General features: G+C 45.5%; 1 protein-coding gene across 1 annotated transcript in view; it reads left to right on the top strand.

Moving 5' to 3' along the window:
- Nucleotides 1-2,941: 2,941 nt before the first annotated feature.
- RSU1 (Ras suppressor protein 1) overlaps nt 2,942-6,067 on the top strand; it is a 246,767-nt gene continuing 243,641 nt past the window's right edge. The window contains exon 1 of the mRNA XM_073629711.1: nt 2,942-3,120. The gene's annotated coding sequence lies outside the window, so the exon portion shown is untranslated. The remainder of the gene's footprint in view (nt 3,121-6,067) is intronic.

The following is a 6,067-nucleotide window of genomic DNA, read 5'->3' as shown; positions in this document are numbered from 1 at the left end:
CCATTGTACAGAATGGGAGGCGACTTGTCAGGCGACTAGGTCGCCTGACAAGTCGTCCCTGTGTGAATGGGCTCTTAATGCTTCTCTTTTCTACTCTCCATCTGACCACCTCCATGACAAAATCTCACCCCTGTCTTGCCCTGACCTGGCCACCTCTATCTACAACACCAGAAACCTTAAGAGACATAGCCGATCACTGGAGCGAGCGTGGCGTAAAACCAACTCCCAGCATGCATTCACCCAATATAAATATGCCTTCTTAAAATAATTCCTCCCTCCATGCTGCCAAACAAACTTACTTTGTCACCCTCATTAACACTCTGTCCTCTTCTCGACTTTTAACTTTCTACTTTCTCCACCACCATCTCCACCCAGTGACTCGCTCACTGCTCACGAGATTGCCAATCACTTCAAAAACAAGATTGATGCAATTTGTGGGGACATCTCCACTGCACAGACGTATAACCCACTTAACTTACCCTGTACAAATCCGGTCTCTCAACACTCTCCTCTTTTGACCTTGCTACTACCGAAGAGGTCTCTAAAGCTTTCTCAGAAGCCCTCCTTACCACCTGCCCCCTGGATCCTGTTTCCTCACATCTACTGCAATCACCCTCTTCTTCTATCTTATGCCCCCTTACTCACATCTTTAATCTCTCCCTCTCTACTGGCACCTTCTCCTCCCCTCTAAAACATGCCCTGACCACCCCCATACTTAAAAAGCCCTCACTGGATCCCACCAGCCTGAACAACTTAAGACCCATTTCCTTGCTCCTGTTTGCATCAAAACTTTTAGAACGCTTAGTCTACAACCGTCTTAGCTCCTACCTCACTGACAACAACCTTCTTGACCCCTTACAGTCTGGCTTTCGCTTGCTATTGGAACTGCCCTACTGAAACTCACTGATGACCTACTAACTGCTAAAACCGATGGCCACTATTCCATACTCATACTACTCAACCTCTCTGCATACTTTGATACTGTTGACCATCCCCTCCTCCTTAAAGAACACTGTCCAGGCCTTCAAGATTCTGTTCTATCCTGGCTCTCCTCCTACCTATCACAGCGCTCCTTCAGTGTGACCTATAACTCTGTTTCCTCCTCTCCACTTCCTCTTTCTGTAGGGGTACCTCAAGGTTCTGTCCTCGGACCCCTTCTCTTCTCCATTTACACCTCCTCCCTTGGTCTATTAATAAACTCCCATGGCTTCCAATACCACCTCTATGCTGAAGACACACAAATCTATCTCTCTACTCCTCACCTCATTCCTTCAGTCTCCTCTCGCATTACTAACTTACTGACATATTAACATGGATGTCACACCACTTCCTCAAACTTAATCTTTCTAAAATCGAGCTTATAATTTTTCCTCCAGCCCGTGCCCCTCCCCCTGACTTCTCCATCAAGATCAATAATACAACCATCAGTCCCTCCCCTCATGCCAAGGTACTAGGTGTAATCCTAGACTCTGACCTGTCCTTTCAGCCCAAATCCAATCACTATCCAAATTGTCCAGACTTCACCTCCGAAAAATCTCCAAAATACGTCCCTTTCTAACCGTTGAGACCACTAAGCAACTTATTCACTCCCTTGTTATCTCTTGCCTTGACTATTGTAACTTCCTCCGCATTGGCCTACCTCTCCGCAAGCTATCCTCTCTTCAGTCTATCATGAATACCGCTGCCAGACTCATCCACCTTACCAACCGTTCAATCCTCTCTGACAATCCCTACACTGGCTTCCCACTGCCCAACGAATAGAATTCAAGACCCTTACAAAACCATACAAAGCCATTCACAATTCTGCCCCGAGCTACATCACCAATCTTATCTCCAAATATCACCCAAACCTTCATCTCTGCTCCTCCCAAGACATTCTGCTCTCTAGCTCCCTTGTCTCCTCCAGGAATTCTCCAGAGCCTCTCCCATCCTCTGGAACCCACTACCCCAATCTGTCCGGTTATCTCCTACTCTGTCCACTTTTAGGCGATCCCTGAAAACCCATCTCTTCAGGGAAGCGTATCCTACCTCCACCTAACAACTGAATCTTCTACTTCCCTCATCAGTTCATCACTCACAGTCCCTACCTTTTGTTTCACCAGCCCCTCCCTCTTATGTAAGCTTGCAGAAGTAGGGCTCCTCTAAACCTCTTGCTTTGAATTGTACTGTTGGTGTATTGTCTACCTTTACATTGTACAGCGCTGCGCAAACTGTTGGCGCGATATAAATCCTGTATAATAATAACGAATGAAACGAAAAAAAAACAAAAAAAAAAAAACAAAAATTCAAATGAAACGAAAGCAAAAACAAATTTTTACGGCAGTGCACATGTCTAAATACAAATACATTATAACACATGACATCACTTCCGATTTTTTATTCTGTCGTAAGAGAACTTTCATACCTTTAGTAATCTTTTGAATTATTACTGGCGACTAGCAAGCAAAAAAAGTCAGACGATCTGTCATCCGATTCTTGGATCATGTGTACGCGCTATAAGACTGGGATGCCATTAAAGTTCATGTAAAGGAAGGCGTACCAATACTTTTGGTAATATAGAGTATCTCTGTAATCTCAGCTCTGCCAAAGTTTAGGAAAACAGTGCAGAGTGTGTAATGTATAATAATAGAGCCTTCCTCTTCTCTACACTCACAATCTTCTTATTTGGCTCCTCGGATTAATAATCCTCCCCCATATATTATAATATACATTCTGAGCCCCTCCATCCCCATAGAGCGCAGAGAAGGTTCATAGAAAGGTGACAACCAGCAGACACTCCGCACAGCGGAAGATAAACACAAGTCACAGAGAACTTCCTCCCCGGCCAGCGAGTTACAATGTAGCCGCATCCTCACCGCTCAACTCCCATTGGCTGCCTTTGCGTTCCTTCGCCTCTCACTGGATAGAAGTAACAGAAAGTGCTCGCTGATTGGTTGGACTGGCGTACTGTGTATCCAGCGCCGCCTGGCTCCGGAGAGTAGAGTGGAATTTGCCTTATTAGGAGAGTGAAAGATTCCACCGCCTGAGGACACTTCCTGTCCAATCGCCGCATCCCTCCCACCAGCACCGGGGACACCGAGCACCGGGGACACTGAACACCGGGGACACCGAGCACTGCGGGTAAGGAGGGCTGAGGACCGGGGGACACATAGGACAACATGGGAAGAACTCCAGGAATAGAACTTTACTGTACAACCAGCGGAGTTCTAGAGAGTTCACCTGACACCGAGCTCTGCTGTATGATCTTCTATTCCAGGAGGTATTCCCGGCTCAGCACAGTCCCCAATATTCCTCCCAGCCCCTCACCCTCCTCATCCCTCATCCCCCTCCTTATCCTACTCCTCCTCATCCCCACTCCTCATCCTCATCCCCACTCCTCATCATCCCCACTCCTCATCATCCCAGTCCTCATCACCACTCCTCATCCTCACCCCCCCTCATCATCCTCATCCCCACTCCTCATCATCCCCCTCCTCATCCTCACCCCCCCTCATCATCCTCATCCCCACTCCTCATCATCCCCCTCCTCATCGCCACTCCTCCTCATCACCACTCCTCATCCTCATCATCCCCCTCCTCACCCTCCTCATCCCCACTCCTCATCCTTATTACCAGCCCCCTCCTTATCCTCCTCCTTATCCTCATCCCCCCTCCTTATCCTCATCCCCACTGCTCATTATCCTCATCCCCACCCCCCCCCACCCCCCCCGCATCTAAAAGCGATCTAGCAGCTAATCAGCCACTTGGGTTATTTTTATGAAAAAGAAATTTGCCGGTTGAAAAAGAAAATACCGGGGTTAGGACTGATGGCTTCAACATGACCCCGATAAACCACTTCACTTCAAATCCACAACATATAAATATATACACATATTGCAGTCTTGAAGTGGCTATGGGATTTGTAATGTGTTTAGAGCCATGTACATGACCACAACTTCCATGTACTGCTAGTTCCAAACAAATGGAATTGAGGGGGGAGGGGAGGTTCTGGAGCTCACTGGGGACATTTTAGGGAGGCAGAAAAACACAATAAGAAATGATTTTATGAAAAGTTAATTACAGGGCAATAAAGAGGTATTAAACCTAAAATCAATTGTTTGTTAACAATTCTTGGATGTGATGACTGCATTTGTTTTCTTGTAAGGATTTGATATTGTTTTTTTTTAATAAAATAATAAACATGTTATACTTGTCTGAACTTTGTTATGGTTTTGCACAGAGCAGCCCCGATCCTCCTCTTCTTGGGTCCCCTGCTGACACTTGGCTCCTCCCCTTCGGCTAGTACGTCCAAATAAAGACACTTTCCATGAGGGTACTGGTGCATCTATAGACACAGATAGAAGGTCTTGGCCCTGCCCCCTATCAATGCTGCTGCCAGACTAAAACACCTCACTAACCAATCCCTGACTGCTGCCTATTTCTGCCAATCCTATTACTGGCTTCCCCCACCTCACTGTATAAAATTCAGAATTCTAACCACAGCATACAAGGTCATCCACAACATCGCCCCCATCTATACCACCAACCTCATCTGCAGATATCGCCCAAATTGTCCTCTCTGCTTCCCCCAAGACCTCCTGCTCTCTAGCTCCCTTGTTACCTCCTCCCATGCTCGCCTTCAGGACTTCTCCAGAACCTCCCCCATCCTTTGGAACTCCCTGCCCCAGTATGTCTGGTCAGCCCCTACCCTGTCCACCTTTAGGAGATCCTTGAAAACTCATTCAGAGAAGCCTATCCCACACCCACCTAAGGACTGTATCCGAGTCCCCTCCATCAGATCATCCCCCACGGCTATTATCTTTTGTACAACCTCCCCCCTCCCTTTAGATTGTATGCTCCATGAGCAGGGCCTTCCTATTCCTCCTGTATTGTAATTGTACTGTCTTCCTTTATATTTAAAAGCACTGTGTAAACCAGGGCTCGACAAACCCCGGGCGCCAGGTCGCATTTGCGACTAGAATTAGCGACCTGGCGCCTGGGGCGGCACAGCTTTGGTATCCTGTGTCCGTTCGCCTCCCCCCCCCCCTCCCGCCGCGATCGCGCTGGGCCGCGCCGGTAATTGAGGCCCCGGCTTTGCGGCCTACTGCAGTCCTATGGTTCCTGGTTCCTTCTGCAATCGGGCGCCCTCTGGTGGTGGCCGTTGGTATGACAAGACATCCACCAATGCTAATGGAGCAGCTTTCCCTACCTGTTTTCACTGCCTGCTCATCTCCTTCCCTTTACTTAGAACCCCCAAACATTATATATATTTTTTATTCTAACACCCTAGAGAATAAAATGGCGGTCATTGCAATACTTTCTGTCACACCGTATTTGCGCAGCGGACTTACAAGCGCACTTTTTTGGGAAAAAATACTTTTTTTAATTAAAAAATAAGAAAACAGTAAAGTTAGCCCAATTTTTTTTATATTTTGAAAGATGATGTTACGCCGAGTAAATTGATTCCCAACATGTCACGCTTCAAAATTTCATCCGCTCGTGGAATGGCGACAAACTTTTACCCTTTAAAATCTCCATAGGTGTCGTTTAAAAAATTCTACATGTTGCATGTTTTGAGTTACAGAGGAGGTCTAGGACTAGAATTATTGCTCTCACTCTAACGATCGTGGCGATACCTCACGTGTGGTTTGAACACCGCTTTCATATGCGGGTGCTACTCACATATGCGTTTGCTTCTGCAAGCGAGCTCGGCGGGACGGGGCGCATTTAAAAAAATTATTATTTTTTCTTATATATTTTATTTTTTATTTTTACACTGTTTTTAAAAAAAATAAAAATTGTGTCACTTTTATTTCTATTACAAGGGATGGGGCACATTTAAATTTTTTTTTTTCTTATTTATTTTAACTTTTATTTTTTCACTGTTCTTTTAAAAAAAAAAAAAAGTCACTTTTATTCCTATTAGAAGGAATGTAAAAATCCCTTGTAATAGAAAAAAAGCATGACAGGTCCTCTTAAATATGACATCTGGGGTCAAAAAGACCTCAGATCTCATATTTACACTAAAATGCATTAAAAAAAAAATTGTCATTTGAAAAAAAAAAAAAATGTGCTTTCAAGAGCTATG

The sequence above is a fragment of the Aquarana catesbeiana genome, linkage group LG05 (genome assembly GCF_042186555.1).
Source record: "Aquarana catesbeiana isolate 2022-GZ linkage group LG05, ASM4218655v1, whole genome shotgun sequence".
NCBI lineage: Eukaryota > Metazoa > Chordata > Amphibia > Anura > Ranidae > Aquarana > Aquarana catesbeiana.
Note: the sequence above shows the minus strand (reverse complement) of the source record. Positions and strands in the feature narration are given on the sequence as shown.